General features: G+C 40.5%; 1 long non-coding RNA gene across 1 annotated transcript; it reads right to left on the reverse strand.

The window, feature by feature from the left end:
* Positions 1–9,591: 9,591 nt before the first annotated feature.
* LOC121141755 lies at positions 9,592–12,124 on the reverse strand. Its single transcript, XR_005878690.1, has 3 exons — positions 12,036–12,124; positions 10,425–10,545; positions 9,592–9,941 (listed from the first exon to the last, which is right to left on the reverse strand). It is a non-coding gene; the product is annotated as an uncharacterized LOC121141755 (long non-coding RNA).
* Between the last annotated feature and the right edge of the window lie 6,941 nt (positions 12,125–19,065).

A 19,065-nucleotide genomic window follows, 5' to 3' on the forward strand; every position in this document is an offset into this window, starting at 1 on the left:
GGAAGAGAAGACTAATTAATTATCAGGTCTAGAGCTATTGAAGTCATAGATGAAAATGTGGGGATAACTTTCTACAACTTTGAGCAGGTAATGGTTTTTTAATTGTGAGGAAATCAAAATCAACAAATGGAAAGATCGATGAATTCATCAAAATCAGTATTGTGCTTCTAAGGCCAACATCAATTAAGAAACATAGCTCACAAAACTGGAAGAAAATATTGATAAATAGCATATGTTAAAGACTTATATGTGGATTATATTAATAACTTTTAAAATCAAGTAGCGACACTTGAGAGGTAGAGGCCAGCCTGGTCTACAGAGTGAGTTCCAGGACAACCTCCAAAACAATACCGAGAAACCTTGTCTCGAAAAACCAAAAAAATAAATAAATAAATAAATAAAATGGCAAAGACCGTCAAAATCAGAATGAACATATTTAGTCATTACTTACTTTGTATTCCTATATATCAAAATTGATGACATAATGCTGACAATCATAATTTAGAATCAATGACAAGATTTCCTTTTTTCCCCTATACCCTCTTTTCTGTGTTTGTAAACCCTTACGCACAATAATGAGAAACAGGCTGTGGCTAAGTTTCAAATGTCCATGTATCACCTGACTTACCTCTGTATCTGACCCGCCCCCACCCACTGCCTTCTGCCGTGCTCCTACAACAGATGCCTTTTCATCCTTGCTGAGATTCATAACATCTCACCAGAGTCATCTCTGGCTCCCCAAGACACCTCTCTATGCCACGCCCAAGCGTCTGTCTCTCAAAAATTCCATGCACGACGTCACTTGGCTTGTGCCATCTTGCTTCCAAGGCTCAGGCTCAAATGCCTTATAATCTTTCTGTCTAGGTGATCCTCTCGCTATGCACAGTCCTCTAAAGCTTCTTCAAATGCCTACCTAGCTGTCGGCTAATAAGTAGCCTTTCCTTCCAGAGTCTTCGTCACTCGTTCCTGATCACATTTCTACAGCTTGTACCTCATCATCCAACTGCAATTCGAAAAGCGCTCCCTATCCACACCCATGACTGTTCGCTGATTCATTCCCCCACCTGAAAGATACACGGTGCGGATACTCCTATGCACTGGCTTTTGCGCTGCAACATTAAAGAAGACATAAAGGAAAACAGGGGCACATGAGAGAGGGGAGAAGAGATGAAAGCAGGAGGAGTTTGATGAAGATAGGCTTGAAGTGAAGACAGCAGGAGAAACATTTGAAACTAATTAACAGTTTCAGTTTCTGCCCTGCTTTCTTGTTTCTTCCTAGAATTCCATTCAAGTCTATCTCTGCAGTTGTCTAGGTGAATAATTAGGGGTGATAATAACCTTTACCTGTCAGAATTTTCTTCCGGGGAGGGTGAGCCAATAAGAAGGCTTATTGGGTAAGGGCACTTGCTGCCAAGCTTGAAAATTAACCTGAGTTTGATGCCTGAAAACCACATAGTGGAAGGAGAAAATATTTGGCTCTAAAGGTGACCTCTGATTTCCATAGGTGTGCTGTGAGAATAGCTTAAATGCACACACACACACACACACACACACACACACACACACAAACTAATATATATTTTCAGGAGACAGAAAAGGACTGGAAGGTATGAATTTCACTAGAGCTCAGGGGCTGGAAAGGCAGCATCCTGTAGTGGAGAAGCATCTGAGCTCTGTAAACACCCCATGAGCCTGCCTGTTTGTGTTCACATGTGAGCCATGCCAGCAGGGGTGGGATGTGTGTCTAGGCACTCTAGCCTGGAGAAAAGGGGTCAGCCTGTAGGGACACTGACTTCCCTGGGGAATCTGTCGTCTCTCATGGAACAAGGGCTGACTTGGTTTCAATAGTTAGGAGACTGTTGGTGAACACATGGAAGGGAAAGTATATAGATGACAAAAAGTAAGATTCTCCTTCAACGTGCATTCTTCCCGCCAGCCGCCTGGGTCCCGTTGCAGCTTCAGCCCCCAAAAAACACACGAGACACTATATTAATTATGAAGCTGTTGGTCATTTGTTACGATTTCTTAATGGCTAGCTCTGACTTAATTGTTAACCCATAATTACTAATATATATTTCTATAAAGACTTATCTTTCCAAGGACAGCATCCTGACCTGTCCTCTCTTCCCCAGGATCACATGGTGATGACACACTCTTGACTACATTTCCCAGAATCCTCCTCAACTCCTTGTCCCAGGTACCTTGCTTCCCTATTGGTCAACAGTGCTTTATTTACATATACACAGAAGGACTTCCCCATCATTCTCTCATCCAAGAGAGACCCTGCTTACTTTCTGACATCAGATGAGGTTGTAGAGGTCAGGATGACATGTCCTTAAATAAATTAAGATTATCTCCATTTGCAGTTTAGAAATTGATAGCCAAAATCCCTCTAAATGGCAGTAAGTTTGCTAAAACCAAGAAAATATCAATTACTTGGAAGGCACAAGTTCAATTCATCACAGCTTTGTGTGCTGTAAACTTTGTGGAGATGGCTACCCTAATCTGTTTCGATTTTCCATTCTTTCTTTTGATTCACAGTGGAATTCTCTTCTCTGTCTCTGCTAAAGTTGCTCAATCTTCTAAGAGGGTGACAGATGTGCACATTATAAAGACCTGGTGAGCAGCACAGGGAGGTCACCAAACTTCTCCTTAATCATAGTTAGGAGCAGGCAGACACAGGAGGCGGGGGGGGGGGACCCTGGGTCACGCATCCCTGCTCTTTAAAGGAAAGGGAAAGGACCCATCAGCACCACAATCCATCTATAAGCGACACCTTTGTCCCCACTTCCCTCTCTTTGGGTCCCTGTCCCCACATCTTATGGCTTTGATCTTGGCACTGGCTAACCAGGGATAATTACTGCCTTTTAGTGCATGTGACAGAATGGCCAGAAGTCTGTTTCCATTTGCCTTTTGACCATAGGAGAGTTAATTAGTGAGGGATAGGGTGACTGACACATGGGGAGGCTGTTTTTGTGCAACGCTTTGAAAAGATTTAGATCTTTCAGGGCTCAAATCAAAGTCAGCAACCAGACATTAAAATGCCGAACTGAATTAAGATGTTGTTTATTAAAATCGGCTTCAGCCTGCAATTTCCTAAATCAGCTATTCTGCCGCACACCGTGGACAAACAGGCCTCATTTGTCAATTACGTCCTATTCACCAGAAGTCTTGGAAAGTCACCAAGACTTCCCTGGACATAATGGGCTTTGAATTTTGGCCATTTTAAAGTGTTAATTTTTTTCCAAATGAAATAAATTGTTTTGACATCGCTCATATTTTTTTCTACTTTAACCACTCAGCCTTGGTCTGAAAACTGAATTTACTGGACAGGCTTAGGTTGCCAGGGATGTTGGAAAGACTGCGCTTCAGATGAAGACATAAGAGGGGACTTCAGAGACTGCCAATACTGAGGGAGGCACAGTGGTGGCCTATTCATCTTGATTAGACCAATATCGAGGAGATTTGGTCCCATGCAAGTCTGGGTTATTAACATACTCTTGCCACCCATGTTGGGGTGAAGATTTAGGATAATGCTCCAATGTCTCATCTTCTGTTAAATGAGTGGTATGGCAGTTTTCCTTTCTAAGTTTATCCATGTGTAAGTGTGAGTGTGTGTGGGGGGTGGTATGTAATTGTGAACACACAAAAGTTTATCCATGTGGAAGTGTGAGTGTGTGTGTAATTGTGAACACACAAGGGCCATGTGGTATGTGTGGAGGCAAGAAGCTTTGGAAACTGATTCTCTCTTTCCATGTTGGGGTTGAACTCAGGTAATCAGGCCTACTGGACAAACACATCTACCTACTGAGCTATAGCTCTGGCCTAAGTACGACAAGCACATCTACCTACTGAGCTATAGCTCTGGCCTAAGTACGACCATTTTAAACACATCTGCAAAGCATAATGATCAAGTAAGGGCAATCAGTGCTATTAGTGCCTCACGTATTTATCTTTCCTAGCCTTCAAAGTCTGATTTTGAATTACACCATATGTTATTTTTAGCTATACTTATCTTAATGTACTATAGAACACGCTCCTCTCTGTCTTTTACCATTACCTGCTCTAACTTGTAGAAAGTTATCCCCTCATTTTCTTCTGTGACTTCAATAGCTGTAGACCTGATAATTAATTAGTCTTCTCTTCCCTCTTTAACCCTTTTTGCACAACGGTGTGAGATAAGGATCCTATTATATTCTGTGTGAAGATTTTGGAACCCTACAAAACCGGGTTACATCAGGGGTAGAGGTAAAGGGAAGACACAGACTTTAGTCCCACCACCAATGTCCAGGAACATATAGACACACAGTTGGGGGCCGGGCTTAGAGAACTGACCTAATAACCATTGACACACAGCATTGACAAAGTTCCCCATGCAAATAAAAGAATAGCAAAAGAGAGAGATTATGGCATCAAGCTGGATGCTCACATTGTCCAGCAGAATCCACCTGGGGAACTTGGGGTTGTAGACTGGAGTTCCCAGTTGATATTTGATGGGCATTTTGAGTGTTCAATTTGATGGTGTTTGTTATCTTGTTATCTATCTATCTATCTAGTATCATCTATCTATCTACCTATGTATCTATCTATCTATATATCATCTACCCAGTAACAAGACTCTCCTTGCTATTTTCCACTAAAATGGCATTGAAGCCAACCTGGATAACCCAGCATAACTATTGTCCTCATCTCAATGTCCTTAACTTAATGCATCCAGGAACTCATTTTAACCATAGGTAGTCATCATGGGTTCCACAGGTCCACTTGTGGACTTCCACAGTGCTTCAGGCTACCACAGTCACTGAGCTGGGAGGAAGCGCTGGAACACAGTACTCTGCTTGAGTGCTGTTCAGGGTCATTCACACTTGCTTCTGCAATTCCTGTCACTAGTTTCAGGACAGCAAAGTCTACCTTGCTGTGCTGATAAAGTAAACCTGTTACTTTGGTAAAATAACGACAATGGGCTAGAGGAAGTCAGACATCACAAAAACAGGACAACGTCTCTCTTCTCTTCCTGTCTGCCTGAAAGTAGGGCATGAACTTCCTACTTGAAAGTTTCTACACCAGGAAAGCAAGAGTAACTCTTTAACGTCACTTCTGACTCCATGAAGAATCTGAAGAAACAATCCCTGCTCAACTACATGCTGTTTCTCATTAATTTCCCTCAAAGACTTTCTTGTCTCTTCCCTAAAACCGCATCTCACTTTAAGGATCAAAACTCTCCCTTCTTTGCTCCTGAGGGTTTATGCTCCTCAGCCAATTGTGTGAGCTTCACTTTTTTTCTTATAAATTTCCATGAACATATTAATGAAGTTATATGGCTTCCTTATCTTGCTTGTTTAGTTTACAGGTCCTACATCTATGAAGGAACACGAGACTTTTTCTTTCCTTACCAACACTGATATTACACTAGGTGTTATCTGGGACAAGTGTCAGCTTGTCTGAGGAAGACATAAACATTCCATCACTGAATCCTCAGCTATTCCAAACTCTCTGCTTCTTGAAACATATTTGATGCAAATAAGCTTCAAGGACACAAATCAGATGGAATAGTAGTCTCTAGAGACTGGCAGGGAGCTTTGAAAGAAGTGATGTCAAGTCCATTTCAAGCCTTCCTTGGAACAGCAACAGCACTTCAGAATTCCTACTGCGGAAAAGAAAAGGAGTGTAAACACAAAGGAAACACAACAAAAAATGAAATAATTAGTGTTTTCTTGTGAAAAGAACACATAGCTCTGTCTTGTATGTATGTCAATACCAAATGTTGAAATTTTACGAAGCCCTAATATATATTTCAGGACAAGGAAAGGAGGGGTAAAATGTACTTTTTTTCTGTTCTATTCAAATCACTGATTCTACTGGAGTCCATGTTCCATACCAAATAGCGATTTTTTACCCTCCTCCGGCCAGTTCATTCTATATTCTAACCTAATAGCAGCAGAAAGTTAATGTGAAAAGGCTATGTTTCCTCATGAGACTACATATATTGGATTCATCAGGTTATTGCTTGCTTTAGACCATCTCCTGGAGCAGAAGCTTCTAGGGGCCTTTCAGGAATACAAATTCACTGCTCCCAGAATGCCAGGACAACCTGGTTTACTGGGGGCAATTTTAGTTTTACAACTCATTTGTCATTTTCCACAGTCCCTTTGAATCTGGGCATGCAGAGATGGGAACCTGAAACTCAATTTTAACATTCTCTTTGGGTGACTTGTGTTTACGAAATGTGAGAGTCAATTCCTCCTTCTTTTGATCTACTGACTGCACAGAGACTGGGCCCCATGGGGTATGATGGACACCAATGTTCTTCAATGTACCACTTTCTGTCTTCTGTGTACCTCTTGGAGGAGACAAATTAAAATCATTTTCGAGGATTAGAAGAGCATGCTTTCAAACTTGTACTTCTCGTTGTCTTCATTGACACACAAATGAGACCACCCATTGTTTATTTATAAAACACTTTACTATGCTTGTACTACACAAGGTACTGTCCTTGGTGGCCAACAAAATGCTAATCAATTTGATTCTCATAGAAAACCTATTTCCCCCGTTTTACAAGTGGGGGAGACAACAGTGTGGACAGTACATTAGTTAAAAGTCATTTAGCTAGTTATTAATTGAGCCAATATTGAAACCCAGGCAGTCTGACATCAAAGTTAGTATGATCTTAGCAGAGCTACTGTGTCATCTGTGGAATCTTAGTCTTTCAATCTCACTCCTCATTTATATTACAAAGTGTTTGGAGTTGGGACTTAAATCGGTAAGTCCAACACCAGAAGCCTTTTCTTCCTGATAGGCTCCAATACGTTTCCATTATTTGCCTACAGCAAAAATGCCTCAGATGCTTATCTAGATTTTTAGTTTAGTCAATCTGACATGCTTTACAGAGAATGATCTACAGCAGCCAGACATTCACTTTTGAATGAGTTATTTTTATTAAGTATACAGTAAGTCAAGCTAAAAGAATAAACGGCAAATAGGTAGATAATAGATAGACAAATAGATGATACTAGATAGATAGATAGATCGATCGATCGATAGATAGATAGATAGATAGATAGATAGATAGATAGATAGATAGATAGATAACAAACACCATCAAATTAGACAGTCAAAATGCTCAACAAAAATCAACTGGGGAAGCCCTTTTAAGGCAAATAAAAGAACAGCAACAGAGAGACAGACAGACAGAGAGAGAGAGAGAGAGAGAGAGAGAGAGAGAGAGAGAGAGAGAGAGAGAGAGAGAGATGGTAGCGTCAAGCTGGATGCTCTCATCGTCCAGCAGAATCCACCTGGGGAACTTGGGGCTGTAGACTGGAGTTCCCAGTTGAACTTTCTCCCTATGAATGAACTTCTCACCGCTGAGATTCGCATTTTTGAACTTCTACCCTCCTTTCCTACCGTAGGTTTTCACCCACCTACCCCCGTAGGATAAATAATTCTAACCAGTGATAGAAATAACTCGCCTTTCAGCTGTTCTCAAGGGCAAAATGATATTAGTCTTGGTCTGTTATTCTGTTTTATTTCCCTTCTCACAGAGTTAGAAGGGGCAACACATCCCAGGAAAAGGGCATTGAGGAACACATTGAGTCAAACGTGCTGAGGTCTGAGATGGAGAGAGAGCAGCCCTGCTTCCAGAGTTGGCTTCTCCATGAGGGTGAGTTCTAATAAAATATGGCAATTTACTAACATGATGCTTATTATAGTCCTCTAGATTAATGCTAGACTGTAAGAAATATGGAGATTAGTAGAGGGGGAGAGAGAGACTTGTAGATAAATTCGATGCATAAACACATTGGTGTTTTATAAATATTTCATATGTGGGCGACTAAATCCCACTTGAACCACTAAAGCACACCAACTGACCCACACTAAAAATTTAGGAAATAAAATGAGAGAAAGGGGGCTATATTAAATGCAACTCTCAGAAGATATTCACAACCCTGTTATGTCCTTTCTGACTTAAAACTACTTCTGATTATCTTCTACTTTTACAAATTAAGAAAAATTTTACTAATTGCCCAATTTATAATATCTGATGAAAGAAAGAACATAACTTCCACAAATGAATTATGTTTGACTCTTCTAGAGTGATGTTGTCACTGTTTGGTCCAATTAGCATAGCTGAAAGGGGGACATAGAGTCTGAGACACAGAAAGGCCTGGCTTGTGTCCTCTCTACCTATACAATTAATGAACAGGATCTAGAAGCAGAGAACTTGGAATGTAATAAGATAGGGAAAAGAAGAAAACCAATCAACCAAACCAGTTACTTCTGCAAGGCATCTCTGTATCACCCCATATTTGAAAAGGAAAGAGGGTTGTTCTGTCTCTCTGTGCATGTACCTATGTATATATCTATCTTCCTAACTATTTATTTAGCAGCAGTCATTTATCTGTGAGCCATTAAATACATATATCATTATCTCTATATTCATATGAGTGTCTAGGTCTATTCAGCATATATCTATTTCCTCTGTGTCTATTTCTCATATCTATCTCCACATCTGTTTATTAAGAGAGGGCTAGTAACAGAAATGAATGTGAATTCTTGTTTTTTTTTCATCTCATAAAACAAGGATATTTTTAGGTTGATTGTTCATACTTCTCCAGATAGGATTGGAGCCAAAGAGAAGTGGCCAGGAAGGAACAAGCTAAACATCTCTGTAGGAAGTGAAGCAAAATCAGAAATGGGTAAAATGCTTTTCAAACTGACCTCGCACCTCACTGCTTGGCGCATACCATCGCATGCCTGTTTCTAACATTTCCCTGTGTGTTGCCCATTCAGGTAAATGAAGCTGAGAGAAACAAAGGCATGCCTTTTTAGCTGTCAAGTGAAGCAGAGCTGGGTGGGGGTGGCTGATTAACAGGGAGAGCTGTGCCTGGAAACAGGACCATGGTGTGAGTTTGCCCAAGTACAGGCTCATGTTGAAGGAAAAAAAAATGTAATTGCTAACCCTTCCATGACCAGCATATGTAGTTAAGAAATTTGGGTGAAAAAAAAGAGGGGGGTGGTGGGAAAAATTCCCATCAAACAAGGCTGTGGAAAAGGGAACAGAACAGACCAGGGGACAGATACAAAGAGTTGCTACTTGCCAAGTAAGCTCATGCTGGGTTGTGTTGACCTCCATTGCTGGGGGACAGGGGACTATGACTGGGGTGGGGGGTGTAAGCCCTTTCTATTGGTCCCTTCAGAAGGGCTGCTGGAAGTCTGCAAGGTCTTTGCCTTAAACTTGAGCAGAAACCACCATAAGTGAAGCCCTTTGGAATTAGTGTGAAGACTGAATGTGTCACAATTCAGTTAATGACACACTTTCTCTGACTAACACTAAAACAAGATACTTCCCACTTTAATGAGCCTGCTTGTTATCAGGAGATCTTACTGAGTTCTTAATGGGACCTGAGATTCTACATTTTTAATGAGCTCCACAGAGATGTTGCATTGGTTCATACCCTAAACACACTTGAAAGGCAAGGTTCTAAATGTTTTCTGAAGGTCAGTGAGTTTCATAGCTAATTTTAGGACCATATCCTCAACTCATAAATGCCACACCAAAATAAACATATCCCAGTCATCAATATGGTTGGATAGTATACATTTATTTCATATTGACATTTGATTGTGGCTTAGAAAAGGCTTTTCAACAGTTAGAAAGATGGCTGTCAAGTAGCGTTACACAAAATCAGGCTCCTTCACTAGGTGCATTATTTCCTGTTGCTGTGATAAAGTGATCGAACAAAGCACTTCAAGGGTGAAATTGTTGTGGCTCACAGTTCAAGTACAGTTTGTCAGCATAGGGAAGGCACAGCAGCCGGTGCTTCAGTAGGCTGGTCACACTGAGTCAGCATCCAGGAGTTAGGTTATGATGAATGCTTGTGCTCAGTAGATTTCTCCTGTTCTTGCAGTCCAGAGAACGGTGCCATCTTCTCAGGTTGGACTGTCTGTAGGGAGAGATCTACTTACCCGGAGCACTGACCACGCCCATCTGGGTGTGGTCACAGGTACTTAAGTAGAACAGAGGATAAAGAGCTAGGGGGAGGAGACTCTCTCTCTTAGATTCCAGTTGCAGCCTGGAGAGCAGTGTGCACAGACCTTTGGTTCTCGACTTTGACTTTCTTGGCTTCTCACGTGAGTGATTTCTCCCTCAATAATATATATCAGGACATTAACTCTCTGTGTCATTGAAAGCCCTAACACCTGGAACACACGCTAAATTATTTGTTCTAAAATCCAGCCTGGGCACTGTTAACTTATTTCCAGGTCAGCCCAGAATGAGAATCACAGGAAACACACAGCCTTTGCCAACACCTTTGCTCCAAGCTGCCGTAGTGAATTGTTCATTAGAGTGAGTTTTTCCACGGATTTATTTTGAGCTGACAAAAATCAAAGAAGGAAGCACAAATGACAAGATCACTGTTTGTTACCTTTGCCCCCGTCTGCATGCAGGTGACAACGGGGGTGGGGTGGCTTCCTTCTCACTGTTCTTGTGTGGTTGTGGTGGTGATGTGAATGCTTAGATGTTCCCGATGGAAAAGAATTGTTACTCTGGACCAGTTGATTCCGAGTTGATTGTGAGCAAAAAAGAAATGAAAATCACGGTTTCCCAATGTAAGAACTCTGTTCCCAGTGGGCTCAAACATTTTTCTAATAAATACAAGAAAATTTTAATAACTTGAACATGGGATGGCAAAGGTGGCTTGGGACAGTAAGCATCACTTTTTCCAAACTTCCCTTCTGTGCTGACTGTCACATACCACCATCTCTAACAACTCAATTCTGGTGCACAGTGACAGGCAACTTGAAGAAAACTCATTGGGGTTTTGCATGTGGAATTAAGTATTCAGAGTAACAAGGTGTTGCTCTGTTTACCGCAAGAATCTGTATGACATATTCAGCTCTGAGAAAGACCCATAAAGTAGCACAATAGGACAATGAACAATGCTGAGTCTAAGACATGGGTAATGCATGTAGGTTATAAGCCCGATAAGGATAGAGGACTTCTCCAGTTCTGAGAACTACATAATTAAATGCCTTTTAGCCATGGATTAATAACCATAAGTAAGAGTAGGCAACAGTCCATAATATAGGTAAATAGTGAAGGCACAGATGAAATAGATCTACAGCCAGATTTGTCTATCTAAAGCCTTGGACAGTACAGCAACTATGAGCATCTCTGAGTGCTTAAAATGTAGCTTTCTCTATTGACAGTCAAACTAGAAGTGTAAAACCCATGCTATATTGCAAGGCAAAGATACAAAATAAATTAAAATGTGTGCGATGTTAACAGGTTAGAATCATGATTTTGATTTACTGAGTTAAATACTCTATATTATTAAAACTCATGCCACTAGTTTTCTTTGTCTTTTTAAAAAAATGTGATTACTGAAAAACATTCTTACATAAAGGTAATGGAGATTCATAATTCATTTTTATTTTACTCTATGTCTCAACAAAAGGTGTTGTTATATAGCTCAAGCTGCCCTGGATCTTACTGTGATAATCCTCCTGCACTGGCTTCCTCAATGCTGGGATTACAGCCATGAAACACCATACCTGGCTGTGTCTGTCTGTACAAATGCATGTTCATGTTCATGTGTGTGGGTGTGTGCACATGCATATGCAGATACTCACTGCTGTGTACATGGATGCTTGAAAAGAGACCATATACTTCAGAAATAGGATTATATGCACTTGGGACATGCCTGGATTATTATGTGTCTGCTGGAATAAAAACTCTAGTTTTCATTTATTTTAGATCTTGTGATGGTAATTAGTGAGTCATCTATCCAACCCCCCCCCACCTTATTTTTAAGACAATATGTCTCTCTCAACCTGGACCTCAATGGTTTGGCTAGACAAGTTTGGCAACAGTTCCCAGAGTTCTTTCAATCTCTGATGCCCCACTACCAAGTTTACAAGCACATCACTCGATACAACTTTTACATGGGCATGAAGGATGGAGCCCATGCCCTAGCCCTTGTATGGAAACCCATGATCAAAGCATCTTATAAAAGAGCATTTAATTTGGGTCTTACACTCCATAGATTGAATCCATGACCACCATGACAGGAAGCATGGCAGTAGGCAGTCACACATGGCACTGGAGCAGTAGCTGAGAGCTTACATCTGATCCATAAGCAAGAAACAGAGACAGAGAAAAGAGTTAACTGGGGATGCTACAGGCTTTGGAAACTTCAAAATCCACTCCCAGTGGCACACCTCCTCCACAACCACACCTCTTAGTGTTTCCCAAACAATTTCATGAGATGGGCACCAAATATTCAAATATATGAACCTGAGGAGGCCGTCTCATTCAAACCACCACATGGTGCTCCGCCATTAGCCATGTGGCATATTAGAGGCGCATGCAGATGAGGTAATAAAAGGGCGGTTTACTGCACCGCTAACCACACCCACTTTAGGCATGACTAAAGACATATACGGACATAGGTGGTGAACTACGTCACCAGCCAGGCCCACTTTGGGCATGGCTAGGGGCGTGTACTGAGGAAGGAATAAAAGACTGATCAGCAGATCATCTCGCTCTCTTTCCGGCTTCCAGTTCAGCTGTGGATAAATACTCGGCTCATCTGGATTGCTTGTTTGTCTCTTGTGAGTAATTTCTACAATAAATACGTACTTATACTTTCAGTAAGTGTGCCGTTTGTCATTGCAGCATCATGGACTAACTGCATTTTGTATTTCAAAATGAAAATGAGAATTTTAGAATCAGGGGTAGAATTTTACGTCTGAAAGCAATGTGTCTGGGTGTCAAGCTGACAAGTAGTGGAGCTATGGTGGCTAAGCTTCATTGTCCAGTTCACTGGGTTGTCACCGTGGAAACATGCTTCTAGGCCTGTCTGTGTAGTTACTGATAGAAAAGATTAGTTGATGGAGGAAGACACATGTGACTCTAGGCAGCAGCATCCCATGTCTAGACAGCCATACTGAATAAAAAGGAGGAGGAGCCAGGGCAAAGATCTTTCTGCTGCCTGACTCTGGATACAATGTGATTGACTGACTCTAGTTCCTGTTTCTAGGATTTCTCTGCTATAATGTGCTGTATCCTAAAACCATGAGCAGAAATACACCCTTCCTTCCTTAAGGTGTTTTTGTGAAGTATTTTGTACCAGTAATAACATGACTGGATAGTGTACATGAGAGAGAGGGAGGTCTGTGTCCCCTTTGGGGGTTCATAGTCTTGCTAATAAAAGCATTTAAGGATGGAATTTTTAAATATGTTTTAAAAAGAACAACAACTAAGACAACAAAACAGAAAATCAGAGCAGGCAAGCTCTACACTTCAGCACCCGCCTAGAGGAGGAGCATGAAGGAAAGAGAAAACAGCTGTGTCATTTACTCTGGTCTGGAGGTGACACATGGCAGACAAACAGCTAAGTGAAAGAAAGGGGGGCTTTAGAACAGGAAGGAAGCAAAAAACATGGAGGAAAAAACCAATATGTCAATGAAAACATACATAGAAAAGAGACAGACAAACAGGAAAACAAGTAGGCTTTTCTGAAATATTCAGAAAAATGAATACTTAAGATACTTATGTAGCTGTGACCCATAAGCTTCTGAACTGGGGATGGGTTTCTGAGAAAGAAAAGTACAGCATCTCTTTAAAGAATGAATTATTTCACATATTTAGCATGGTTTAAGGGGTGCCCAACTTGCTAGGAGTGATCCTTACCAAACTGATTGAACTTGTCCAACTGGAATACTGAGTCTCTACCCAGGCCAGAGATTCCATTTTCTTGACCAGGAGTGTTTCTACTTCCAATGAACATATTATATTTTCTCAGCACTTATCTACCTACATATTTTTTATCTCCTCTACCATATTTTTTTTCAGATCTGTCTTTTCTTCTCTAATGGCTTCAGAATATAAGTTTTAGTTACAAAAGAAAAAGCACAGAACCTTAATTAGGTTTTTTGAAATACAATTTTTTTTTGAAATAATTAAAAATCTCAACACAGTTCAGGAATGCCATTAGCATACAGGAGGGTTCACCAATTTGATTAGCGGCATTTTTGCAAGTTAAACCAATGAGTCCTTTCCCTAATTAACAGTAGTTTCAACTTTAAAACCAATATACTGATCATCAAAATGTAACATTCATAAATATATAAGGTAACTAAAAACACTTAGTTAAAATGAAAAGTTTATAGGTAAAAGTACTATTAGCATTAGCATGGAGCACTCTAGGGCCTTGCTTGCCATTCTGAGAGACTGAAGAAATCCTTAGCAAGGGCTGGCCTGGCAGGTGGCAAAGTACTTTTATGGCCATTAGTGTGTACACAAGCATGAGAGAGGTAGAGGAGAGGGAGAGGGAGAGGGAGAGAAAGGGGCAGAGAGATGAGGAGAAAGAGGGGAAGAGGAAGTGTAGACGGATGTTTCTGTCCCACCAGATGTTTAGTCCCAAATAAACACACAGGGTTTTATATTAACTATAAACTGTTTGACTCATGGTTCAGCCTTCTTATTCGCTAGCTCTATCTTAGTTATTAACCATTTCTATTAATCTATGTATCTCTACGTGGTCTTGGCTTGCTGGAATCCATGCCAATGCAAGTATCTATTTCTAATGAGGAGTACCACCACCAGCAGCAGCAGCAACAGCAGCAGCAGCACAAGATGAAGACACACACAGGACCACAATGATACATTCCAAAAGTTAACAAGGAAATAGCTGTAGTCAAAGTAAGGGATTCGTTTATTGTTAAAGTTTAAAGTTTCCAGGTTGGATGGCATGGATTTTTTGGTTGGATGAAGCATGAAAAACCTGAAGAACAAACTCCAGAGCCAGCATTTGCAAAGCGAGTCAAAAGAGTTAATAACACTTTCTTTAAGATAAGATCTGGAGTTTCTCAACAGGCTTTGCTTCAAAGAAGAAAAATGTAAGTGAAGAAAACACAAAAAAAAAATCATCTGTAAGCCTTTGCTAGAACCATTGTTAGAATTTCCAGTTTAGCCTTCAAAGATATAGACAGAAATGGAATGGTGAATTGAAGATGTATTGAACTCCACCAGTATCCAATCAGTGTCTGAAATGTCTACATAAACAAATCCTTGCTAGTTCAAGTTATTTAACACTTACTCCCCATCTTTTGCCCAAAGTATATAAATATTTCCTTCTCCTACTCAAGACCTCCATAACAGCTGTGCCATACACCCTCAATGTCTTATTTTATGCTAATGGACACCTATCTTACATGAATATGAATTAAAGTCTTATCTCACAAGTAACAGAAAATATGTAATTGCTTGCACAAGTGCAGAGCGTTAAAACTATAGGTTTAACAGCCTATAGAGTAAACCCAGCATATATCAGCAGGGCACTATCCTTCTTAGATATTACATACTTTCAGTGACTGCTTTGACCGAGGCTGTTGTTCAGATATCAGGCATGCATCAATAAATGCTCAAGACCTTGTCCTGCTGAGATTATGTTTACTAGGGAATGGGGAGAGAGGACAATAAATGCCAAATGCTGGTCTTCCCAAAAACATTTTAATGGAAACATTATTCAGTTGGATGTAAAAAATCTTGATTTAATGCAAACATACTAGAAAACATTTTAAAGATCTTACTTCTGGCAGGCATGGGGGCATTGCACAGTCCTTTTCTTTCTTTTGAAAGTGCTTTTAAGATATTTTTAGGAATGAAAACTTTATGCAAAGGAATGACATTTCCAGCTGGGTCAGTGAGGCTGTCTCACCCTGTGTAACTGTAGCAAGTGACTTTGATTTAGCACATGGCCTATGTAATGATCACTATGACTCTGAAAGCAGCTGTTTAAAAATCATGCCAAACCCTAAGGGTCAGTCAGACATTCAGAAACAGCAGGCAAAGGAGTGTGTGGGAGGCACAGGTGGGGGAGGCATGACAAGATCTCAAACAAGCATCAGCTGACTTATTGATTGATGATTGATTGATTGATTGATTGATTGAAATAAAAGGGTGTTTGTTCCTTTCACAGAATTAGTTTTGTAGTATTCTGTTCCCCATCACCTCTACTTCTCCCTTCTTCAAATTGCATGTGAAGGAAGAAAGTTAGCATCGATTCATTTATAAAATATTCTTTCTAAACCTAAGGAGAGTCCATGGCCCACACTCTCACTTGTGCCCCGATGGGAGGAAATCAGAATGTGCTGTAGGAATGGATCTTGACTTGAAGGTGGCTTTTGTGTGCAAGAGCTTCTGGGTTCTCTCACCATTCTTTTCCCTGTGCTGCTCTGTACTCTGTCTAAATAGGACTGGTCCTGGTGAGACACCATCTAGTGTTGTCTCAGGTAGGAAAAAAAACCCAAAAACAGAAATACAAAGTAATTTTAAATTAAGATGGATATTCCCAGAAACTGGGGAACCTGCTCTTACATTAGTCTAGCCAGAGCCCAGAAAGGGTCTACCACAAACGCTCTCTGGTCACATGTATTTGTCGAATCTACAAAGTTAAGAAACATTAACTATCATCTCTTAAGTCCTTACTTTGTACTCTAAGTCCACTCAGTCACACTCCCCCTTGTGACTGGTAATATTGGAATAGCGAGGGATAATTTTTGCCATTCATCTGCAAAGTCAATTTGGAATACATTTATTTTAGGTTAGTGGGAGATACATTTCTTTGATTGACAATTACATAATTTAGTTAAATGATTGGTAAGGAACCCAGAAAAAGAATGGCTTCTGAGACTATGTCTACCAATGACTGTGCTGATGCCTTTAGCCTTTACTTGTGAACTCCAGAGCCGGAAGTAAGGAGATATTAGGATGCCTCCAAACACCCATTGGAAATAGAAGGTGGGATTCAGAGGGAAATAACACTTCACGGTGTGCAGGCACAGCAGGGAGTCTGAAGACAGGGTTAATTATTTCACATCAAGCAGGAGAATTGTGAAGTGTCAGATTTGCTTGTCATTGGCATCTATTTAAGAGAGAAGCTGTCACTCACCAGGGTGGGCTGTTTTGTTTGTCTGTAGAAAAGTAAAACTAGGATTTTTGAGAATGTCCATTTTCTATCTCACAAATCTGTAGAATCCTAGAAAAAGCAAGATATCTATGTAAAATTGTCTTGTTCCTCCTGGGTTTTGAATTGTGATTTAGAACTTCCAGATGTTTCTTTTTTTTCCTTTCTTTTTTTTTAATTTTAATTTTAAATAGCTTCTTTTACATGTCAATCACAGTTCCCTCTCCCTCTCCTCCTCCTGCACCTCCCCACCACCACCCCCAGCCTCCCACCCTATCACCATTTCCTTCCACATAGGGGGTATCTAGAGTCTGTCATTTCACGCAGGGCAGGGTCCAGGCACTCCCCTAAGAGTCCAGGCTGAGAAAGTATCCCTCTTTGTGTTATGGACACACGATGTCTGTTTGTATGCCAGGGATAAACACTGATCCACTGCCCAGGGCCCCATAGGTGCCCAGGCCTCCTCACTGACTCTCGCATTCAGAGGGTCTGGATCAGTCCCGTGCTGGCCTCCCCACTGTCGGTCTGGGGTCCAAGAGCTCTCCCCTGTTCAGATCAGCTGTCTCTGCTGGTTTTGCCAGCCCATTCTTTGCCAGTTTGCTCATTGCTCCTCTCTCTCTGTCACTGAATTCCTTGGGTTCAGTTCAGTGTTTAACTGTGGGTGTTTGCCTCTGCTTCCATCAGTCACTGGATGAAGGCTCCAGGATGGTTATAGACATCAAGTTCATTATCAGGAATGGGCATTCGAGGTGGTCTCTCCACTATTGCTTAGCTTGCCAGTTGGTGTTATCCCTTTAGATCACTAGAGGTCACTCTGGTGCCTCTTCCCCCTATTCTGCCCCCTACTCAGATGTTTCTTGACAAAGTTGGATTGCTTCTGGTAGAACAGCATGCAAATTACCACCGACACAACCAAACTGGCCACAGAAACAAGAGTCATGAAACAGCTACCTGTACAAAGAATGAGTTGCTCTAGTTGCTTAATCACAAGAGAGCACACCCTTGTGAATCCCAACATGTTGTCCTGCCAGTTTAAAATCACTTAAGTAACTTTCCTCTATGCTTTGATTTCATATCTATCCATTTTATCAAGAATTTCAATTAAAACTCAAATGTGTTAGGCAGCAATGTCCTAGCGGAAGCCAAAAACCTTCCCAGACAGAAGATGGAGAACGGCCTTGCTCAGTCCTAGATGATGAGACTGGGAGTGCAGGTAAAGGTTATGAAGACAGGCAGGCGGATTCACGGTGAAAACCACAAGAAGAAATACGGAAGATTAGGAGCATCACTTCTCCAAACAGGAAGCCAATCTGGACTACGAAATTTTAAATTCAATTACTTCGCCTGACGTCAGACTTCAGAGTACATATGGGCTAGATTTTTTTTCATTTTTCTATTTCTAAATTTATATTTATGTGTGTGATGTACATTAAAAACATGAAATTATGCACACTTAGTGAGTATTTTTGTTGTAATTATGATGCCAACTCTGGGCATTCATGTCTAAATCCTGGTGTATTTATCCTTTCTTTATTCATGTAAAAATTAAAAACCGTTTCTCCTAGCTTTTTAATAGATTGAAGATCATTATTATTTATTATAATTATACTATGTCCACGCTACTGCATAGGAATGACACACTAGAGTGTCTTTCTTCCATCTAACAGTAAATTGATATGCATGATCATGGATTCCCTTCGATTTTCTTTCCCACCTGCTCCCAGCCACCTGGTAACCATTGTTCAATTCTCAGTTTCTGTGAGATCCACTTGTTTATGTCCCATGCATGAGAAAGATCATGGACTGTATTTCTGTACTTGGCTTATCTTATTTGAGATGATTATCTCAAGTTCTATCCACTGCTTTCATTTTGATGCACCCCTCTGAATTAATTAAAGATTATGTGATGTTTGACTCTGACCTGCTGCAATGAAATATACCTTTCTTCAACACTCTAGATTCCAAAATATTACATTGAAATAACCTCACAATGAATAAAATATATAACTACTCTCCAGTAAATTATCAGGAAAATTAAAAATAAAACAGGAGATGTGCACATTTTTATTTTGAAATTATTCTCAGCAAAATGAAA

Source organism: Mesocricetus auratus, unplaced genomic scaffold (genome assembly GCF_017639785.1).
Source record: "Mesocricetus auratus isolate SY011 unplaced genomic scaffold, BCM_Maur_2.0 Super-Scaffold_100008, whole genome shotgun sequence".
Taxonomy (NCBI): Eukaryota; Metazoa; Chordata; class Mammalia; order Rodentia; family Cricetidae; genus Mesocricetus; species Mesocricetus auratus.